This window comes from Callorhinus ursinus, unplaced genomic scaffold, assembly GCF_003265705.2.
Source record: "Callorhinus ursinus isolate GAN/ISIS: 27379988/994484 unplaced genomic scaffold, GSC_fseal_2.0 scaffold1, whole genome shotgun sequence".
Classification (NCBI taxonomy): domain Eukaryota; kingdom Metazoa; phylum Chordata; class Mammalia; order Carnivora; family Otariidae; genus Callorhinus; species Callorhinus ursinus.
Window position 1 is genome coordinate 101,644,462 of NW_027397063.1, and position 24,377 is coordinate 101,668,838.

Below are 24,377 nucleotides of genomic sequence, written 5' to 3' on the forward strand. Positions count from 1 at the left end.
TTTAGTCCAATGTCTCAGACTAATTTGATCCAAAAAACAATAACATTATGATATGGACATGTATTGAGAAATTATTAGATTTTCCTGAAGTTAAGAAGTTAGTTATAGTCAAAAGAAAGGATAAAAGACAGCATGCAATCAACTAACAGATTGATGACAGATAGGTTGATAAATACTAGCAGCTTCATAATATATATATTCACATGTATATATTGTACTATCTATATTTATATAGTTATAGATGTTACTCATATCTATGTCTAACCCAAGTCCAAATCTGTATTCATATGCATATCCATATCTGTCTGTATCTATCTCTATAAAACTTATAGGTATTTTTCAAAAACTAATGATGTAATGTATGGTGATTAACATAACATAACAAAATTTTTAAAAAATTAAAAAAACTTATAGGTATTTTTACAGAAATTTGACTTGAACGTGATTTTCAATATTTATTTTATTCAGTATTGCCAATGTTCAGCTGGAAAATTTTTTCATACAATTGTATCCGGCTGTAAAATTACAAACATCCATGGGCACCTGGATGGCTCAGTTGGTTAAGCATCTGCCTTCAGCTCAGGTCATGATCCCAGGTCCTGGGATTGAGCCCCACATCCATCAGGCTCCCTGCTCAGCAGGGAACCTGCTTCTCCCTCTCCCTCTGCCTGCCACTCCCGCTGCTTGTGATCTCTCTCTCTCTCTCTCTCTCTCTCTGTGTCAAATAAATAAATAAAATCTTTAAAAAATTACAAACATCCAAGGGTAGTGGGGAGGGAGGATGGGTTAGCCTGGTGATGGGTATTAAAGAGGGCACGTTCTGCATGGAGCACTGGGTGTTATATGCAAACAATGAATCATGGAACAATACATCAAAAATTAATGATGTAATGTATGGTGATTAACATAACATAATAATAAAAAAATTACAAACATCCAGTGATAACACAGGCAGTAGTATGGAGATAGATACAAATAACAATTCTACTTATTGTTTTTAATTTTTGCCGGATTTGTGCTTGTACTCATTCAATTCTTACTAAGACCTGATCCGTAGTAATATATTCCCAGATTTTCAGTTGAGCACATTGTGGTAGGAGAGCTTAAAAGATCTGTTCATGTGCATCCAGACAGTTAGTGATGGATATGGGATTCAAGCCCAGGTCTGACTCTGGAGCTAGGTGTCACTCCTGACTAGACAATATGCTGTCCCTTAGTGACCATCATTACATGCCTATGAGAGACTAGGCAGAAACCTAACTCTCTGGTCACCTGGGGCCTGGCCCAGGTCTAGTGGAATGGTGTATCCCACGGCCAGCAGCATTTCCCAACCTACTCATGCTACACCTGGGTAGGTGTTCAACTATCAAGCAAATACCCCTCCTTACTGGTGCCCAGCAACTGTCCCAAAGAGAAGTCAGTTGTTAGACCCACAAAAAGTACACACTTCCAAGAAATGACTGCCCTCACGTTGCAATTGCAGCCAGAAGGGGAGAACTTCATATAGAGTAAACTGCAAATGCTTAGTCCATGCCTGACAGGCTTTGGGAGACCACTTATTCTAGCTATGAGTATGCTCCATGTCTTCTCCATATTCTGGGTATACTCCCCAAACAGACAGCTCCACATATGCCAACCATGTTCCCCAACACTTGGGTGTCTCCTCCCTGCACCTCTTTACAATTACACAAGGGGTGGAGACTCCTACCTCCAGCAGACCATCTTCTGTCCTTTTTATTTCCACATTATTTTTACAGAGTGTTAAATAATATCCTCCATGTTTCTGCTGGGTATGATTTTTGTACAAGCCCTCCAACCAATTAGCAAAAACGTTTGAAGAAATCACATAAATATCAGGGCTGCTGATTTTAAATGTCACCACAGAAAAGTAATAGTTAGATCATAAGCATTTATTTACTTAATTTTAACAAATTTAAAATTTCTACAGCCTATGACATAAAGTAGGTATCAGAGGAGTAATTGTTTCTAAATATGCTAATTTAGTTGGCCCTCTGGTTTAAATCAAAGTTAAGTACAGAAAATATAAGGCCCTCTTTTAAAACATAAGTCACCAACTCAAGGAGTTTATCTGCAAAGAATGAGGCTGGTTAGCTCAAATAAATATTTTTTAAATGATTGAAAATTGTCTATGTTATACAAATTAAAGATAAGAATTTAGTTATGAAAATAGTAATTGTAACATGTTGTGTAAGACAGTACTAAGTATAAAATTTTGTAAAAAGACTTTATAATCTCACAAACTTTTGGATCCTACTAGGAAGTGTAATAAATATATAACAAAAGACTAAGAAGTTACCGGTGTGTTAAAAATAATGTCCAGTGTCCCCGGAGTCTGAATTGACTCACAATGATTTTACAGTTTCTTTCATTGTCTTTCCTTTAGTGAACTGTGATGAATTAGAGCAATAGCTTAGTGGATATATCTTCTCAGATCACTTCCTTTCTTTATACTAACTCTTTACCCTAAAGGGAATTTTTATGTAAATTCGAAATATCAAATAATAGAGAGGGAAAATTCGGACCAACTTGGGGATTTATATCCCTAAATTTATGGACAAAATTATTTCTTGTATCTTAATCTGTCATACAGAGATCTAGCCCCTAAAGGAAAAATAATAAAATTGAATTTCTGAGCATTTAAAGTTAAGAAACAGTACCTATGCCATTGGCTGCACCCAAGTTAGGGTTTTGCATAGGAATTTTAGGTATTTGGTAATTTGGAAACTAAAATGATCATTGGGCCTCAAAACGTTCACCCTTTACAGGCCAACCCGTGTATCTTTGAGGTCACAGTAGGAAAAAGAAGTAAGCTGGGCCAAGTGTAAACAAAGAACAGAAATGATAAAACCAGTATTTTTAAAAATGGCCTTAAACCTGGGAAGCTTCAAATTGTGTCGTGATGAGCACTGGGTGTTATACACAACTAATGAATCGTTGAACACTACATCAAAAACTAATGATGTACTATATGTTGGCTAATTGAGTATAATAATTAAAAAAATAATTTTTACATATTCTAAAAAAAAAAATTATCTCAATGCAACCAAGGAAAACTTTACAATCTGGTATTGTGGTGGAAAACACTTCACGAATGCTTACAATCCCAAACCCAGGATAGGTTTGATAGTGTTATGTTACTTGACTACAATGTTACTTCTTACCAAGACTAGATACAACCTCCTAGTCCTTACCAGGTAATGCTGAGCAATCTATTAGAGATGGCATTTTAGTTAACTATATTTGATATTTATATTCTAGGAGATAATGCTGCACCACAAACAAGTTGACAGGTGATTGTATTCCATGACTTCCATTTATCTTCATCATTGAATTATCAAAAGTGTGAATTACTATTCTTTATCTTAAGTTCAAACTGATCAGCAAAGCATAAAATAGGACCTCATGGCATTAAATTCAAGCAAGAAACTGTTGAGCTTTTTTCTTTTGGGGGGAGGGTAGGAGGATTGGCAAAAACTGGCTTCTTCATCAATGTGTGATGGATTTTACAGAGGTTTGGAAAGATGTTATATTATATGGTAATCTGATGTATTTAGTAAACAAATCTACATGTTTCTTCTGTAGAAAACCACACAGAAAAAGAAAGAAAATAACAAATCAATAATTATGAAGATACCAATTACCTCTGAACCTTCCTGGGTAGTTTCTGAGTTTCCTTACTTCTCCCAGAGTCAAGCCTTATTATGTTTTAATGCTGCTTGTGAGAGTCTTTGATTTGGTGAGACTCTTTCATTTTTGAGAGTATAAGTATATATGTATAAATTGTAGCAATTTTGTGACTTAGCACAAAAACTGAAAGAAAAAAAATATATTGACCTTTCCTCTATTCCTCAGGACATTCTTGTGATAGTTCATCCAGGAAAAGCCATTCAGTCAAATAGAAATAATACAAAAGTTGTAGATATACTATTCATGCAAGGTACTAGGTACTATAAGAAAAATAATAACAGTTTCCAACACATGAAGAAAATGAAAAAAAAAACAAATTAGAAACAAGTTGCTACAAAGTGGGTGAAATATATTACACAATAATGCAGAATGGATTTTTAAAATAACATAAGAAGAAATATCACAAAGGAGAAATGCACATATTCATGGAAGATATAGACATATTTGGGGGTAATCACTAGTCAAAAGAAAGGAGTGACTGAAAACTGATACTGGTAGAAATTAGAAAAGGAATATTAAAAACAAAGAAAAATAATTTCAGAAATAAACACCAAATTCAAAGAAACCCAAGGTATTATATATGATAGAAATGAGAAAAGGGTGCCTGGGTGGCTCAGTTGGTTAAGCGACTGCCTTCGGCTCAGGTTATGATCCCAGGGTCCTGGGATCGAGTCCCACATCAGGCTTCCCCTGCTCTGCGGGAAGCCTGCTTCTCCCTCTGCCTCTGCCTGTCACTCCCCCCGCTTATGCTCTCTCTCTCTCTGTCAAATAAATAAATAAAATCTTTAAAAAAAAAAAGAAACGAGAAAAACAAAAGGAAGGAAGAATGTAGAAAAAGATTAAAAAGTACTAGGAGAGAAAGTGACATTGTTTTAGAGACATACAAAGAGGACCGTATGTGTATTTAAACATGTATATGTAACCATATATACACATATAATTAACCTAAATAATAAAAGAAAACAAAACTATGAACAAAAATATTTTTTTAATTTTTTTTCCAAAATAAATATTTTAAATATAATTCAAGAATAATTTACAAAAAATAAGACATGAAGCTATATCCCAGTGAAACTGACCCAAATCCACCATGAAGTGTTACCTAACTTTCTGAACACAGATTTTACTGCTCAGTCTGTCATTTCATTGGCTGTCCAGATACAATTAAACTTAGTAAAAGTACAAAGAACTTTATTGTCTGCAAATTTTGTCATATCCAACAGCCTTATTATGTTGCCAGGCAGTCAGTGAACAAACATTTTTTGCACACTTACTAGATTAAGAATACTTTAACTATTAAAGAAGAGGCCATGATAAAATACAGAAACTCAGTATACGCTTCAAGTAACAAATCTCTGTGGTGGAAAACAAATATTTTAAAAGTATTGAGAGCTTTTATAAAGTAAGATAGATATGGTCATATGTATTTTATATTACTTATATATTATCTTGCTACAGTTGAACCTATCCGTGAATAATATCAATAAAATTTTGCAATAATCATGGAGAGAGCTAACAGTTTTTGAGCACTTCCTCTGATCCAAGAAAGTGTACTAAAACAATGAAATCTTATTTAATTCCAAAGTATTAAATTGTCACAAGAGAGAGAGAAACTGAGGCAGAGGAAGTTCAGAAGCTTGTTCAAGTTCATTCAGTAGTACGGAGTGAAGCCAATACACTCCTCCACAAGTATATGTGAAACCCTCACTTGTCCCAGTCTTCAGATTAGAGATTTGAGATTGAAAAGATGAAGTAACTTGCCAACGTCATACAAAATCAAGCAGACATTCACTGTTCACTAATTACCCATGTGCGCTTGTAATTTTCAGATCCCTTCTCTTGACTCTAAGTGAGGTTATGGGACTAGTGCTGGCAAAAGGCAGCTGATAGAAAGTCACGTGTCATTTCCAGACAGAAGATCCATAAGACCTGGAAACTATCTTTTGAAATGGTAGTATCACAAAATATAAGTAGTATGGATTGCTAAGGGACCCGAAGGTTTAATTGCTCAAACTCCACAAGAGTCTTCTTCTGGAGCAAGTAAATTTCATGGTGGACTTAAAATGTGTGACATAATCCTCATATCACTTTAAATATATTGCATCACTTAGTTCTCATATTGACACTGGAATGTAAGAACTAATATTATGAAAGATTTCTTTCTTTCCCAGAGTTACATCATTATATATTTCCAAAGTGATCATTTTAGCCTAGATCCTCTGGCTCTGAGGTCTTTATTCTTAACTCTCTGCAAATCAATGAAAAGTGGAAATCCATATGAGCTGGTTATGTCCATACAGCGTCACCATTAATTTTATTCAAAAAATTTATTGAATTTCAGGACTTGCATCTCTTTTTACCCACCTGTATCTGTCTTTTCTCTCTATTCACTGGGAGGGTACTAACATCAGCTTCTCTTTCCATACTTAATTTCATCTGGGACACAGATTTATTTGGGGCATAATAAATCGTTCAAGAAAGTTGAGAGGATTTTGACATATAGGGCATCTGGATTAAAGTATAATTAACACTTCAATTACTTGATAACACATCAAGTCTGTCTACTGTCCATCTTGACAGAAAATCATGTCTAAAGAGTTCAAACAAAAGACAAAATCAAAATATTAATGAGAAATAACAAATCATGTGATTTAGTTTTTTTCTTCATAGAAAGCCCCCCATGGCAATTTTATTTTTCTACAATTTACATAGAAATCCTAGGGAGAAAATCTAAGAGTGGTCTCAAACATCAACTAATACTGCTCAGTGACTTGCTCCTGACTATCTTTCTTTTCCATTTCCACACTGGTTATTCCAAACAAGTTCCATTCTCTCAAGACCCAACCAAATCCTCTACCAGCATCAACCATCAATGTAACTGCCTTCATTCAATGTGACTGACATGGTGTTAGGTGCTGGGAATGCAAAGATGAAAATATGTTTTCTGATTTCAAAGAGCTCATCTCTATGGGGGACATATGTTCAAGTCAACACTCTCCCTTGAGGAGGGGAGAGGCTAAAGGAATTCTATAAATTTTGAAATTTTTTTATGAAGGAAGATAAATATAAGAGTTACATAATGTGCAAATTGTAAAGGCTTATGGCAAAAATTATACTGAGCCACATGTTTGGGAAAGGGTTGTGGGTTGGTGAGTTAGAGAAAGTAATGCTTTCCAGCCAAAATTCTTTCCAAATGAGGAGAACTGAAGGAGATTCAGTAAATACAATTTTTTAGGAGATTTCTGTTTAATATGTAACTATTCTTTCATACAGGTTTTATCATAGTTAATATAAAACTTTGGCTGACAGTGTCTTGTTCTATTCGTTGCACTGATTCATAGCAGCTCGGCTTTGGGCAAATGTGTTTTATTGCCTAGAAGTTGGATGAAAACCTCCTTCTGCATTACTAAGGGGATTTCTTCATTGAAAGAGGGAGAGTGTAAAATGAAAACTTTGGATTTATAGTATTATTTACTAAATGCAGTACTTCACATCAACCATTCTAACACTAATGCTCTGAAAGAATCATGATCTTAGTAACCTTGCTAAGTCAGATACTTACTGAATGTAGGCCAAAGAACAATGAGACTTGTTTAACCAATAGTGTACAGACCTATGGAGTCATTTGCCCTACCTACCCTTTGAGCTCATTTTCAGTCATTATTTAACCATTAGTTACCATTACCTCCATGAACAATTCTCCTCTTTCTAGCACTTAAAAATTTTCACTTTTACTTTTTCCCCTCATAAACCTACCAGTGCAATTCTTTTCTATCATGTGTAGTGTTGCCTGGCAATAAAGTTTTCTTTTGAAAAATTTTCTGTTTATGTGTGTTCACTTAGGAAGAGTAGTAGACCAGATTAAATGACTGTTTGAGACCCAGCTCAAGGGGAAGTCATGTTTTAAGAGCGCCTATCCATGTTCCAGATTCTGTGCTATGAGCTTAAAAAAATTTTCTTCATTCAATTTTTACAACTATTTTATGAGCTGTGTGTTATTTTACCAATTCTTACTAATGAGGAAACTGAGTATCAGGGAAGAATAAGGACTTTGCCCATCATTACACAGTAAGAGGTTTGTTAAACAAACATGATGCTTCCTCGTTCTTGACTCTCCTGTCAAGAACCGGGGTCCAAAACTAGATATGTTTGACTACAAAACTTCTGCTTTTTCTTTTATTTTGGTGGTTTCCTACCTTCCTCCAGCCTCAACAGAGTTAAGAAACATATTCCTTAATTAACTTCATTAGTAATGATGATTCGCAGTGGGGTTATATTCAAATGAGATGTTCAGGTACCCCTTGAGCAAAGCATCAAACCCTTAATGGTGCAGGCAGTGTATGTGGGGAGGAAGATGGGGGTACCATAAAAATTAAACAAACAAACAAACAAAGAAAAACAAAAAAAAATCTCATTCTCCCATGGCCCTTCCTCCCATAGAATTAAGAATCACTATTATATTGTCCTGCCTCTAGGAAAACATTCAAAGTCATGTTTATTTAATAGTTCTAACTTAGATTTAATAGAAGGAGAATGGTGAAATATTCCAGTTGATAAAAGTGAAAATCTAGGTAAGTGATTGGGAAATATGAGGTTGTATAAATATATCAAATGTTTTTAACTGAGAACATATTATTACAGAAGAAAAAAAAAAGCTTTAAGTTTTCCTTAAACTTGCCAAAGGAGTTTGGACACCAAGAAATAGAAGCTCTCAAAGTTGGACGACCACTTGGACAACCTCTTGTTTCCTAATCACCTAAAGTGCCATGAATATATCTTATTTTGTTTCTAAGTGTTTTTCTAGAAGTCCCCTTGTGAAAAAAAAATAGGATATAGTTTTGGAAGAAACAAAACAAATATTACTCAAATACAAAAAACATAAAAGTCGAATACCATGCAAACCACCTTTTTTTCTCTAACCCCTTTTTTGACTTGTTTTAAGTATATTAAAAACAAAATTTAAAAGAAACCAACTCTTCTTCCTAAAACTGAAAGCTGCTGGCCCATGGGGAGAGTTCTTGCATGGTCACCCACCACCCAGTGTTTGGGGAAAAAAAATCTCTGTTTTGACTCCTGCCAGGGAGGAGCTGCTGGGAACCAGAGGGAGGCGCAGGCAGAGGAAAAGCAACCTGGGTGTTGGTGGGTTAGTCCTGTGAACAATGCACTGAGAAGTGTGGAGATCAGGTCCTCACCTGGAATCTATTTCTTACCCTCACCACCACCCCAACCTTGAGCTTTGATTTTGCACTGAGCCAAGGGTCTAGCATCGCCAAGCTCCTGAAGGGTACATTTGGCCCCTTCTCGAAGACTAACGTTCCAGTGTGAAAGTATCTGACAGGAGCTTTGAGATGTTTTCTTTCACCTTACTTTCCAGCCCAAGGGATTGTGTGCACTTTTGCTTCTCTGGGTATGCTCTGCATATCCCACCCTCCCTTCCCCTTCACACCTCTCCTCAAAATTCTCTTACTTTATATTAGAACTACCTGGCCTTCATCAGAGCTGGGGGTGTGGCATGGTCCATTTCTTGATGGTCTGTCATAGGTAGGCTGTGTCCAGGAGGTAAACTGTGAGGAATGGAGATGGTTTGGAAATGTAAAGCAATTTTATTGCTGAGGCCAAAGTATCCATGTAAGCTGGATCAGTTTTTTGGAACTTGGTTAAAGTCACTTTGATTTTTTTTTCTTTTAATAACTTTACAATGAAATATGTTATAGCATCATGATCCATTGTGGCTGAAATCTGCATAAGGAAGTCCAATTCATCTGAATGATATCAGGCAGGATCCTTTGTGTCATATGAGAAACAAACTAGCAAAACGAGGTGAAAACTGACTGTTGGGGGGGAGGGGTGGCTGTAAACCAAGAGAGATTTCTTAATGAATATGTCTAACAAATACAACATCTGTCTTTGGCACTTTTGTTGACATTTATTTCAGAGTATTTTGTGAATTAGTTCAACCAACAGGATGGTTATTTTGTTATGTTAAAAGTACTTTCCATGATTTTTAATGTATTTGTTTCAGCATTTTATTGGATTTTTCTAACCTGTGTTAACACCATTGAACGTGTATTTCCTAAGAAAATACAACCCTCTTGCACCCTTAAAGCATTACTTTAGCTGATAAGGAATACCAGAAGTTTTTCAATACAGCTGTTCATTAAGCAGTTAAAGATGTGTATAAATGTTGCAAAAAATAAAAATAGACTGCTGTCTCTTTAGTACAGTTTTCAGTGAAATTAAACTGAGACTTGTCTTTTAAAAAAATAGTATTCAATAGGTTTCGGACTTTGTGGATCATTTTGCACATAGCTTTATCAACTTCTAAACATTAATAAACTGATTTAAAAAATAACAATAAAAGAAAACAAAATAAAATACCCACAATATACTACAATTAATAAAAACTCCTAGTTAGCTATGAGTTTAATCCTATCGAGAATACCTTGTTTGGTAAAAATGGATATATGAAAATTTGGTTCTTCATCTTTAAGTTCTATTTTTTGGTTTGTTCTTGCTACAACATTATTAACTTAGAAACATAAGGAGAAGAAAATTTTTAACCCGAACTTGTGAAGATAAATTCAGAAGCAATATGAAGAAAGGATGCTAAGATCAGCAGCCTCCTACAAAGCAGCTCCAGGAAAGCAAGTGCCTCACAAACATCATGTTGTGGCCAGGCCACTGCAAACTAGCAGCTGGAGTATGTTAGAAAGCAGGGAACTTGAGTTCTATCTAAGGAAAACCAAGACCCAAAGAACCAAATAAAACTTCCATTCTATCCTATTCCATGTAATAAATGTGCTGGGCATTCTAACACAAAATGCCACAATAAAACACTGCACTGTGATAGTATGTGGAGCATTTTATGGATGAGGTAACTGAGACATACATAATTGCTACCTATATGATATAATGAAGATTACTGATGCAAGATTCTATTCCCCTGGAAGACAGGCATACTAATTCTTAACCTTCACGGCTACTTGTTTAGGTTTAAATTAGGTAATGAAGTTAGAGAACTTAGCACAGGTTTTGACGCATAGTCATCAATAAATGGTAACACCACAGTTAATGTTATTACTGTTGTTCATTTTATTACTATTATTGCTATTGTTATTACAGTGACAAATGACACAGTTGAGATTCAAGCCCAGATGCATCTGCATCCATACCATGTATTTCCTTTCCCCATGCTATTGCTCAGACTCAGGGACTGGGGTAGGTGGAAATTCAGCATTTTTTATGTCATTTCTGCATATCCCAGGGCTCAGAAATCATTACAAGAATAGGGAAGGCCATGTTTGTACAGCACAGAAAGGGAGGAGGGATAAAGGCATATGGACTAATGGATGTCAAAGTCTTATTTTCTTTGTTTCTTATGAAACAATCTTTTTTATAATTTTGCAAATGGATAAAAGAGATAATATACAAATTAGTTTTAAGCAGAATTTTAAGATTGAAAGAAGTGCAGCTTGCATATGGACATGAAGAACTATGTGGCTAAACTTTGCCCACTCTCCAGCAGTGTCTTATTCTTCCTTTTAGAAAAGAGTATAAAAGATTGATGCAAGCCAGGCCTCCAAAATGTGGCTGAAGGGAAATGCCTCCTTACTTTTCTATGGGAAATACTGAGTAGAGATGGCACAATGGGGAGTGCTACCTGAGGGAAAGAACAGTGCATTCAATGGCTAAGTAGCACACGTTTTTTTTTTTTTCCTACAGCTTTGCTGAGGTATAACTGATGTAGCAACCTAGACAAAAAAAACCCTGAACATATTTATACAATTTTATGAGTTTGGACATTATGATATCCTCACACAATCAAGGTAATAAACATAATCATCACTTCCAAGTTTCCTTGTGTCCCTTTGTTTTTTTTGTGTGTGATAGGAACACTTAACATGAGATGGAGCCTCTTGGCAAATGTGTTAAGTGCACAACAGCATATTGTTAATTTCAGGCACTATGCCGCACAATGGGTCTCTAAAACTTACTCATCTTCTATAACTATAACTTTATAACCATTGAACAACTCCCCATTTCCCCTGCCCTATCCCCTAGCAATGACCATTCTATTTTCTATTTCTATAAGTTTGACTATTTTATACTTATTCATGTAAGTGGAATCATGCTGTATTTATCCTTCTGTGACTGATTTATTTCACTTAGCACCATGTCTTCCAGGGTCATCATATTGTTGCAAATAGTAAAATTTTCTTCTTTTTTAAGGCTGAATAACATTTCACTGTATGTATAGACCACATTTTTTTAAGATTTTATTTATTTATTTGAGAGAGAGAGAGAGAGAAGAGAGAGCACAAACAGGGGGAGGGGCAGAGGGAGAGGGAGCCTGCTGAGCAGGGAGCCTGATGCAGGACTTGATCCCAGAACACTGGGATCCTGACCTGAGCCTAAGGCAGACACTTAACTGACTGAGCCACCCAGGTGCCCTAGACCACATTTTTTTAATCCATTTGTCTCTACACAGATATTTAGGTTGTTTCCACATCTTGGCTATTGTGAATAATGCTGTAATGAACATGGGAGTACACATATATCTCTAAAAGATTCCAATTTCAATTCTTTTGACACATACACAGGAATGAGATGCTGGATCATATGATAGGTCTATTTTTAAGTTTTGAGTAGCTTCTAGGTTGTCTTCCGTAATGACCACACCATTTTTGCATTCCCACCAACAGTGAACATGGGTTCAATTTCTCCACATCCTCAGCAACACTTGTTGTTTTTTTTTGTTGTTGCTGTTTATAATGGCCATCCTAATAGATATGAGGTGATCTCATTGTGTCTTTTTAACTGAAGTGTAGTTGACATAAAAAATTATATTAGTTTCAGGTGTACAACATAGTGATTCAACATTTATGTACACTACAAAGTGATCACTATGATAAATCCATCATCATACAAAGTTATTAAAATATTACTGCTTATATTCCCTATGATGTACATTACAACCCCATGATTTACTTATTTTATAACTGGAAGTTTGTATCTTTTAATCCCCTTCACCAATTTTGCCTGTCTCCTCCCCTCTGGCAACCACCAGATTGTTCTCTGTATCTTTGAGTCTGTTTTGTTTTATTTTTAGATTCCACGTATAAGTAAAATCATACAGCATTTGCCTTTTTCTGTCTAACTTATTTCACTTAGCATAATACCTTCTAGATCCATCCATGTTGTCTCAAATGACAAGATTCCACTCTTCTTTATGACTGGAGTAGTATTCCCCTATATGTATGTGTATGTATATTTATGTGTGTGTGTATGTATATTTATGTGTGTGTGTGTGTGTGTGTGTGTGTATTTCACATCTTCTTTACACATTCATCTATCTATAGACATTGAGGTTGCTTCCATATGTAATAAACAAATTCAATGAAGTTGCAGTATACAAAATCAACATACAACAATCAGTTGTGTTTCTATATACTGACAATGAACTATCTGGGAAAAAAACAGGAAAGCAATCCCATTTACAATAACATCAAAAAGAATAAAATACTTAGCAATAAACTTAACCAAGGAGGTAAAAGACATGTGCGCTGAAAACTGCAATACATTCATAAAAGAAATTTAAAAAGACACAAATAAATGGGAAGATATCCCATGTCCTTGGATTAAGAGACTTGATATTGTTAAAATGTCCATACTACCCAAAGTAATTCAGTGTCATTCCCATCAAAATCCCATGGCATTTCTTACAGAAATAGGAGAAACAATCTTAACATTCACATGGAACTATAAAAGATCCAGAATAACCAAAGTGAGCTTGAGAAAAAAGAACTAAACTGAAGGTATCACAATTTCTGGTTTCAAAATACATTGCAAAGCTATAGTAACTAATACAGCATATCGACCCATAGAACAGAATGGAGATCACAGAAATAAACACATGCATGTATGGCCATCTAATCTTTGACAAGGGCACCAGGACTACACAAGGGGAAAAGGGAGTCTGTTCAATAAATGGTGTTAGGAAAACTAGATATCCATAAGCAAAATCATGAAACTGGACTCCTATCTTACAACATACAAAATCAACTTGAAATGGATTATAGACTTAAACATAAGAACTAAAACTTTAACACTTCTAGAAGAAAACTTTTAAAAAAAAGCTTCATGACACAGTTCTTGGCAATGATTTTTTTCTTTGGATATGACACTAAAAGCACAGGCAACAAAGAAAAAATAGACAAATGGTACCACATCAAACTAAAAAGTTTCTGCATGGCAAAGGAAATGATCAACAGAGTAAAATGGCAATCCACAGAATGGAAAAAATATTTACAAACCATGTATTTGATAAGGGATTAATATCCAAGATATATAAGGAATTCCTGAAGCTCAATAAGAACAACACAAGCCCCAAATAATCTGATTTAAAAGTAGCACACACTTTTAATTGAATCTCTTAAACAGGGTCCCAAGAGCAAAAGGAAAAATATTATATCAGAACACCATATGTGACGACCCTAGGATAATAACAACAAACAAAACCGATTTGTGAACCTGGATATTTCTGCGATATTCAACTCTTACCCAGTCAGAGTATTGTTAATGTCTACACTTGCCACTCTTCCAACTGTGAATAAAGTTCTAAAATGTTCATGAAAATGGTTTTGAAATTTAAATACTAGCTAAAATGTAGAAGTTTATCTACTCTGACTCCATTAGTTGCTACCATTTAAATGGGATTCCAAGAACATGTCAAGGCTTTTCCCAAGTGTTTGGGAGAAAAAAAAATTCTGGTTTAGGAGTGAATGATTTGGTTAATAGATATCTTATTTTTCCTGATTCTCAACAGTTGAATTTATCAACTGGCTCTTATTGGATGTTATGAAACAAAGAGGCCAGCAACAAAATTCATGGTTATTGCTGCAGAAAGACCTAGAACTAACCCTGATGTAAAACATGCAGCTCATCACCACAGACATTCAAGAGTAAGATGATTATTAACATTTTATCTCTGCAGTCCTCCCCATAGAACCACAAATTGTGCAAAGGAAAGCAGGGACAGTTGCAGAGAAGGAGGGAGACAGTTTGCTGGCTGATTTCATGGTCTGTCCCCCAGAGGAGAGCATTGAATAGACTAGACTCTGTCCGATTTATCTAACACTGACAGATACATTTCTATTAAAGCTATCAAAACATGTATCACATTTCATTGTAATTATTCCTCTGTCTCTCTGTCTCTGCAAGTCTAGGTCTCTGTGTCTACACCGCCTCAGATTTAGCACTAGAAGTCTTGCATCCTAAGGAACTCCAGAAAACCACAATGGTTGGGACCCTAACAATGACTTACCATAAGAGCTGCTTTCATCATTATGTGCTTAATCCCTAACCTAGGCATTCAGTATTCATTTTCTGAATAAATAAAATTTTTATTTAAGGGTGAGGACATTTTGATGCCCCTTTCATTGTGAAAGATTTTAATTCTCTCTGTCTGTGTTTAATGGCCTGGTTACTTTCTAGCACCTCTTCCAAAAAGTTTTAACTGCATAGAAAAGATTTCTAATCATGTAAGATAATATTTTAAATGTATTCTCTAAGGGTCTCTCCCTTGCCAGAGGTAAATAATTTGCTAGAAATCCCCCATGTACCTGCTGACAAAATATATACTCATTATTTGTAAGTAGCTGAATAATAGAAATAAAATATGCTTCAAGAAATTTTCTAATGAATTACAATAAATAAAAGTTAAGAGACATCTAGTTCTTTTTTTAAAAGATTTTATTTATTTATTCATTTGAGAGAGTGAGAATGAGAAAGAGAGAGAGCACATGAGAGGGGGGAGGGTCAGAGGGAGAAGCAGACTCTCTGCTGAGCAGGGAGTCTGATGCGGGACTCGATCCTGGGACTCCAGGATCATGACCTGAGCTGAAGGCAGTCGCTTAACCAACTGAGCCACCCAGGCGCCCCATCTAGTTCATTTCTGAGGCCTTCTCTAGTAGTCAAAAATTTTAATCTAAAATTTGCTGCAATATTTGATAAAATGCTGTATTTAAAAAGATTAAGTTAATGCAAGTATTTTGCCAAACAGGGCCTGAAAGATACTAATCACAAAATCTGGAAATTAAATGGTCTAATGACTTTATTTCCATATGACTTAGTTATTATCATAAAGGACATTATTCCAATTAAGAATAAATGTTTTGGCTCTTCAATTAGATAAAGTCTGATTAAACGGTTAAAATAGTCTATTATTTTGATCGTTTGGGACCTGTGAACCTAAACTATTAAATGAGCTTGGCACTTTGGATTTTGCACCGGTCTAAAACTTTGCTTCCCTTTGCTCAAACCTCCTCCAAGGTGGTGCATCCTCACTCTCTTTTGCCCTTCCCAATTCTCTCTTGTAAATCAGTTTAACTGAGGTATGTTTTACATCAAATAAAATTCACATATTTTAAGGGTATAGTATGATGAATTTGGCCAAACATATACAGTCCTATTACCAGCACCATGGTTGTTATTAACCCTCCCCTTGCTCCAGGTGTTGGTAAGCCCTGAACTCCTCTCTGTCACTATAGTGTTACCTTTCCAAGAATTTTACATAAGTGAAAACCTACAACTGATATGTATTCTTTGGTGTTTGGCTTCTTTCATTTAGTTAAATTCTTTTGAGGTTCATCCATGATATTTCATGTATCAGCATTTAGGGTTTTTTATTGCTGAATATTGTTCTTTTGTATAAACGTACACAATTTGCTTAGCCATCCATCTGATGATGGGGATTTGGGTTTTCTCTAGTTTGTAACTCTTATGAATAAGACTTCTGTGAACATCTGCCTACAAAGTATTTTTTTTTTGAGAGAGAGAGAGAGAGGGAGAGGGAGAATGGGGTGGAGGGGTTTCAGAGGGAGAAGAGAGAGAAATCTTAAGCAGCCTCCCTACCCAGCATAAGCCCAATGCAGGGCTCGATCTCACAACCCTGAGATCATGACCTGAATCAAAGTCAAGAGTCAGCAGTTGCTTAACTGATGCCCCTGCCTACAAAGTATTTTTGAGGACATACTTTCTCATTTCTCTTGAGTAATTTCTAGGGTGATATTCCTGGGCCATATGTTAAACTTTATAAGAAATCTCTAAACTGTTTCCCAAAGTGACTACACAATTTGATTCCTGGTAACAACATACAAGACTTTGAGTTACTTGCTCCATATCCTTGTTGACACTTGGTATCCTCAGTATTTTTAATTTTAGGCAATCTAGCGGGTATGTAGATACATCTCATTGTGTTTTTAATGTACATTTCCTTAATGACAAATGACATTTATTTTTTCTATATTTTTTTGTCATTCATATATTCATTTAGTGAAAAGTCTCTTCAAATGTTTTGCTTATTACTTTATCTTTTTATAGAGTTGAAGAGTTTTTTACATGGTCTGAATACAGTTCTTTCTCAGATATGTGTTTATCAAGTATTTTTTCTCTGTAGCTTACCTTTTTTTTAACACTGGCTCTTGAAGGTAAAAATCGTAATAAAATCTTATTTTTTTTCTTTGTTTAGTTCATGCTTTTGTGCCCTGTTTAAGAAATTGTTCCTGTTCCATGACCACAAAGATTTTCTCTTGTTTTCCTTTGGAAGTTTTAGCTCTTAAATTTAGGTCAATGATTCATTTCAACTTAATTTTTATATATGCTGTGAGGCTAATTTTGAAAAAATAATTTAAACATACAGTTATCCAATAGCTCTAGCATCATTTGTAAAAAGACAATACTTCCCTCACTGAATTATCTTGGCAATTTGGTAAAAAATCAGTTGACCTTATGTGTGTGGCATCTATGTCTGGATTCTATTAATCTGGCAAAACTAGCATTTTGTCCTGAAACCTCTAGCTGCTTTGGTCTCCTCATAGTCTCTCATATCAGGGAGATCATTAGTATCCACCTAGGTTTCCCTTCCTTATACCAAAGCCATAGCTCTAACAAGGGAATAAGATGGAACACACATAGGGCTCACCTCCTCTGTTTACAGCCATTCAGAGATCACTGTCCTTCATTTCTTGACCTCCAGTTTCTCGAAAACCTTTGTTTCATATATTGGGTCGAGTTGTTGTTTATTTCAGGCACTGGTGTAAATTCAGTCTCTGTTACTGACATCTCAATAATCCATGAAACTTATTTTGTAGCCAAGAATATGGCCTATAGTGGCAAATTACCTACATATACTTGAAAGGAATGTTTACTATGGTACTATCGGATGGAGTCTTACTGAAATCCAAGTTAAGTCAAAATGGTTGACAATGTTCAAGTCTTCTATATTATTACTTATTTTCTGCTTAATTTTTTTCAATTACTTAGAAAAAGGTGCTGAAATTTCCAACTATACCTTATTGAGATATAACTGACAAACAGCATTTTAGCTTCAGATATACAAAATAATCACTCAATATTTGTATATACTGTGAAATGATTACCACAATAAGTCTTGTTAACATCATCATTATGCATAGCTACACATTTTTTTTAAGTAAGCTCCACACCCAGCATGTGAGGCTCAAACTCACAACCTGAGATCAAGACCTGAGCTGAGAAAAAAGTCAGATGCTCAACCGACTGAGCCACCCAGGCACCCCACAAAATTTTTTGTTTTGTGATAAGAACTTTTAAGATCTATTCTCTTAGCAACTTTCAAATATGTGATACAATATTGTTAACTATAATTCAACTATAATTTTGGATTTGTCTATTTCAGTGTTTAGTTGTATTATTTTTCCCTTCCTCCACTTAGAAGCACTCTTAAGTGAAAAAATATTTGATTGTCATGTCCTTTTAAAGAATTAGTCCTTTTAGCATTATAAAATGTCTTTCTGTATTTCTGGTAATTTTTTAATGTGAAATCTACATTGATATAATAAAACCAATCTAGTTTTTTAAATTAGTGTTTTATTAGTGTTCTCACTAATTATTGATGTGATTGAGTTCAAATCTATCATCTTGTTAAATATTTCCATTTATCATCTTTCTCAGATTACCTGTTTTTTTTTTTTTTTAATGATTCCGGTTTATCTCCATTATTAGCTTAACAGCTATATCTCTTTGTTTTATATTTTACTTTATGCTGTAGGCTTTACAATATGCATTTTATCACTCACCTTTCAAATATTACACCACCTCACATACTGTGTAACAACAACATAATAACCTGCTTCCATTATCTGCCATCATACACTGTGCTCTACTTGCCATATATCTTACTTCTATATATGCTATAAATCCCATTTTGTTTAATACAATTATCTTTTCATTAGATTTTGAATAGGAAGAAACAATTTTTTAAAGTGTATCCACATATTTCCCATTTCCAGGAGTCTTCAGTGCTTCATATAGACCCAAATTTCCATCTGCTATCATTTTTCTTCTATCCGAAGAACTGCCTTTAACAATTTGTATAGTGCAGATTTGTTGGTATAAATTCTCTCTCCTTTTATTTGGAAAATATCTTTATTTTGCTATTTTGCCTTCATTTTAAAAATAATTGTTTTCATCTGTGAAGAATTCTACATTGATAGATTGTGTTTGTTTCCATTCAGTCCTTTAGTAATATCACTACATCATCTTTCCCTTTCATATTTTCAGATGATCAATCTGCAGTCACTCTTACCTTTGTATCTCCATCATGAGCCTTTTTCTCTCTGTGTTTTTAAGATTTACTCTTTATCACTGATTTCCTGGAATTGATTTTGATGTTGCTTGGTGTGATGTTCTTTATATTCAAATTTGGGTTTGAATATAAAGAACATCTGTGAGATTTTTAAAGAACACAAAAATCTGTGAGATTTTTTGATCTGTGGGGTTTTAGTTTTCACATTTGGGAAGATTTTCAACATTTTTTTCTCTAAATATTCTCTTCCGACCCCTCTTTCCATTTCTACTTTTGGGAATTCAATTACATTTATATAAACAGTTTGATATTACTCCTGAAGTCACTACCACTTTCTTCATTTTTTCCTATTATCTTTGTCTCTCTGCCTCATTTCAGATATTTACCATTTCCGTATTTTCAAGGCTATGGATCTTTGGTTAATCTGCTATTAATCCTATCCATATATTTTTAATTACAGATACTATAATTTTCAACTTGAGACCTTCCATTTGGGCTTCTAAATATATGCTTTTTTGTGCTTTTTCCATCTCTTTTTTCATCATGCTCATATTTTTCTCTTCTTGAACATATGGGGCATATTTATGATAGCTGTTTAAAAGTCCTTGTCTGCTAATTATATCAGCTGTCATGATATCCAATAGGTCAATTATATAATTTTTTTGGATTTGAGTCTTATTTTTCTGCTTCTTTAGATGCCTCTTCATTTTTTATTAAATGACAGACATTGTGAATTTTATAGCGTTAGTTGTAAAATATAGTTTATGCCATTAAATAGTGTTGGGATTTTTGGCACATAGTTAAATTAGATTTGCCTTCTTATACTCAGCATAATCCCTTTGAGATTTTTCTAAGCGTTGACTGTATCTAACAGGCTTTTTTAGATAAATTGTCTAAACAAACAAAAAACCCAGTTTTTATTGTGCTCTCATCAGTTTGACTTCTTCCTCCGAGTAGAATGAAAGGACTGTTTTTACAACAAATACTATGTAAAAATACTTGAAGGGTAAAAGCATAGGAGAATGCTTATTTCTTCAGCAAGTTCTAGCAAACAAGTTATTTTTACTTTAATTAACAATTGTTTGCTAGTGTGAACACAATATAGTATTCCGATCTGCAAAATACAATACCAAGAATTTCTTTTGTCAAATTTCCATTTAAGGTCTTGTCTCTGAGCATTGATCCTCTTGCCTTCTCCTCTCTTTCACAGCAAAGTTTGGAGTAATCTTTCATCCCTCGGTATAAGGATTGCTGGCTGTTCCAGGCAAGTGGTGACCCTGACCTGATCATCTTACAAGGGACACCATAGGGACCTCCCAGCAACAAAAAGTGTGCACATGCAGAGTACAGCAAGGTGGGAAGAACTGAATTAGGAATCCCAGGAGCTGAGCCCCTGCTCCTTCATTCATTTGTTTCCCTGCATTGGGATCTAGATAGAATAAACATTTTGAAGTTAAAATAAACTGGTTTTGAACCATTGCTCCACGTGACTTGGGGCACATGGTGCTGCTGCTGAGCCACTCCAAGTCCAAGGGCAGGGAGTGGAGACGCATGCTGACCTCAGAGGGAATGAGCTGCATCTGGAAGAGCTTCCTCCCCGATGCCTACAAGCAGGTGAAATTGGGTGAAGATGCCCCCAATTCCAGTGTGGTGCATGTCTCCTATTCTGAAGGAGATGACAACAGTAGAAATGGTGCCCAGGTGAAGATGGTCGATGGAGCCGAGTACCACCTTCTTGACTCTGTCGGCCCTCAGCGCCCACTAGTGGTCAACTTTGGCTCAGCCACTTGACCTCCTTTCACTAGCCAGCTGTCTTACTTCAGCAAACTGGTGGAAGAGTTCCCATCAGTGGCTGACTTCCTGTTGGTCTACATTAATGAGGCTCATCCTTCAGATGGTCGGGCAGTCCCTGGTGATTCTTCTTTGTCTTTTGAAGTGAAGAAGCACCAGAACCAGGAAGACCGTTGTGCAACAGCCCACCAGCTTCTGGAGCATTTCTCCTTGCCACCTCAGTGCTGAGTTGTGACTGACCACATGGGCAATAATGCCAATGTAGCTTATGGGGTAGCCTTTGAACGTGTGTGTATTGTGCAGAGACAGAAAATTGCTTATCTGGGAGGAAAGGGCCCTTTCTATTACAACCTTCAAGAAGTCTGGCATTGGCCGGAGAAGAATTTCAGCAAAAGATGAAATCTAGATTAACTGGTTAAAGGTATGATTGTAAAAGAGTTTTTTTTTTTTTAATTATGTAAAGGAAAGGAAACTAAGAACTGAATCTACTATTTCAACTGAATCCCACTGTCTTGCTGAAGGACAGGAATTTACATGTCAGAAGAACATAAACCTCTAACATTTCCATACTCCTTTTACCACTCAAATGGCATTTGGCTCACTAGTAGCCCCAGCACATCTCTTCCTAGTAAAAAGCCCTGAGTGAAAAGATCCCAAGATGGAGAGGAAGAAACTCTGTTTCAACATGTGTTCATTCTGCCTTGGGAAAGAAATAATACAGCTGATGCATGCTTTGGGATTTGAAGAAAAAACTTAACTGAATAACTACTATGTTAGGGAACTATTGTCCTTATTAGAATAAGGGGTATTGCTTATGCTTTATTCATCACGGATAGAGCCCATCTGGAAAGTTCCCCAATATTTACTTATAATGAGTCCTTGAGCCCAGTTCTTGTGGTTAGCGCTTTCGTGTTTAACAGTGTTTGAGTAGTTTCTGCTGTTCTAATTTCTAGCCATGTGGTGCTCTATGCCAGTCTAAATATCCCAGAACTCACAAGTGGATTTGCAGATATCAAGAATGATCCCTACCTGGGGGATTAGGATGATTATCTGAAATCTGAGGGTTCCTTTCTAGGCAAGGGGGGAAAGCCTAAGAAGAAAATCAAATTGACAAGCTAGGGACAGGAGGCAGAAAGATGAAGAGGCTTCACAGGGTTTCACTTTGAAGCTATAGAGAGTGGGACTAATTTGTTAGTCACAGAAACATGGAAACACAAAACATACATGGGCCAGAAAAAGAAGCAGCTCAACTGAAATTAGCATTGAGAATGTACATATGAAATCAATGTACTTATCATATACTCCTTGATTGAGGGAAAAAGGGTGAGGAAGGGAAAAAAAAACCCCATACTTCATTATTTGTAATTATGAGGCTTCTTTGTTAGAAATAATTACTTTTTGAAACAGGTTTGTGGTATGTATATTTTCAGTGGGTGAACTATACCCCATGATACTGATTAAATGTAAAACCAGTAGGTTCAGTGGTGCTGGTCTGTCCCTCCATTCCTACAATTATGATGTGGCCCCACTCATTCTTGGTTTCAGTCTCCATAATAGTGGCTGAGTTGGGGAGTATGTTCTTCATAACATAGTCTTTATAATAAATAAATACATTCTCAGCTGCTGTGGGAGGTAGGTGCCCAGGCCATTCAGCTATAGCACTGTTCTCATAGGTGCAAATAAATAAGATTTCTTCAGTTATAAAATAGAGGAAGAGAAAGTTAGTTTGAGACAATTCTCATTAATAATTTCAGAGGCTTTGATATAAGGCAACCCTTAGTGGCATGGAATCTGACGAAATGGAATTCCCATTTACATTTAAATTTGGACTGGGGTCTCCCTTTGTTCTAATTAGCTGAGATCTAGTAATCTACATCATTATAATTGCTATATATGTGTGTATATATATATATATATATATATATATATACACACACACATTTCTCTTTAAAATAAAGATATTATAGTTTTACCTATAATATCTAAATATCATAACCCCCAAAGAATAGATCAATTAATTTTGTATAAATTTTTTATTATAAATTTGAGGATGCTGTCAAATCACAGTATATGGTTGTATTGATATGTACAATCAAAGGTTCTTATGACCATTCCATTAATAATTGAATCATAAAAAAAGTCATAGAAAAAAGAATTTCCATTTAATAAGCAATTTCCATTGCTTTATTTCATTTGAATTATTGTCCAAGTTCTTGTCAAAGCCATTGCCATTATTCATACATCATGTATTTTTTTTCCTAACTAAAGACTAATGATCCTTCTATCTTTCTGATGAAGGCCAGTAGTACTGTTACCTTACACTATGCTACAATTATTTTTTGTATACAACACTGAAAGATATTGACAAGATTATATTCTTATAATTATTAAAATCACTTCTATATTCATCATGAGATCTAGAAATTACTTGGCAAAGAAATAAACAATCTATTTATTATGAAAGAATTCCTCATTAATCCACATTGCTGTCAAATTTTAAAAGTTGATAAGTTGTTCAGTTGATTCTGCATATCTAAATGTATGACGTATGTTTAAAGTGTTCATTTGACAGTATCACTCAAGATGAAAATCAATGATCCAATCACCTATTTCAAGAAATTACAAACAGCAAATAAAACTTAAAGTGTGTAGAGAAGATTATTAATAAAGGTAAGAACATTAATTAATGAATAAAAATAAATATGAAATAAAGAGGCTCAACAGAAAGTCCTAACACCTTTTGGAAATCCCAATGAAGTGGTAAATCCTTTAGTGGTTCATCAAGAAAAAATTAACAGAAATAAGAAAGAAGGCATCAGTACAGATTCTACTGGCATTTGAAAAGATAAAATATTATAAATAACCTTATATCAATAAATTTAAAATCTTGGATGAAATGGATAAATTCTTTGAAAAAACAACTGAATAAAGTCGTCCAAGAATAAATTTAAATCTGGATGTCAATATAACTGTTAAATAAATTTAATCTGCAATTTAAAAAAAACTACCAACAATGAAAACCATAAGCAAGATAGGTTCACTGTTGAAATCTACAAAACTTTGAAAGAAGAAAGAATACCAGTCTTAGCCAAACTTTTCAGAGAAGGAAAAAATATAGATGGAGTACATCACAAATCATTTTCTTTAAAGATTTCATATATTTATTTGAGAGACTGCATGCACAAGTAATGGGAGGGCAGGGAAGGGGCGGAGGGAGAGGGAGGAATAGACTCCCCTCTGAGCAGGGAACCTG

The 24,377-nt window shown here is 35.1% G+C and overlaps 1 pseudogene; it reads left to right on the forward strand.

Moving 5' to 3' along the window:
- LOC112822365 (type II iodothyronine deiodinase pseudogene) overlaps nucleotides 1–21,523 on the forward strand; it is a 42,066-nt pseudogene extending 20,543 nt beyond the window's left edge.
- The last annotated feature ends 2,854 nt before the right edge of the window (nucleotides 21,524–24,377 follow it).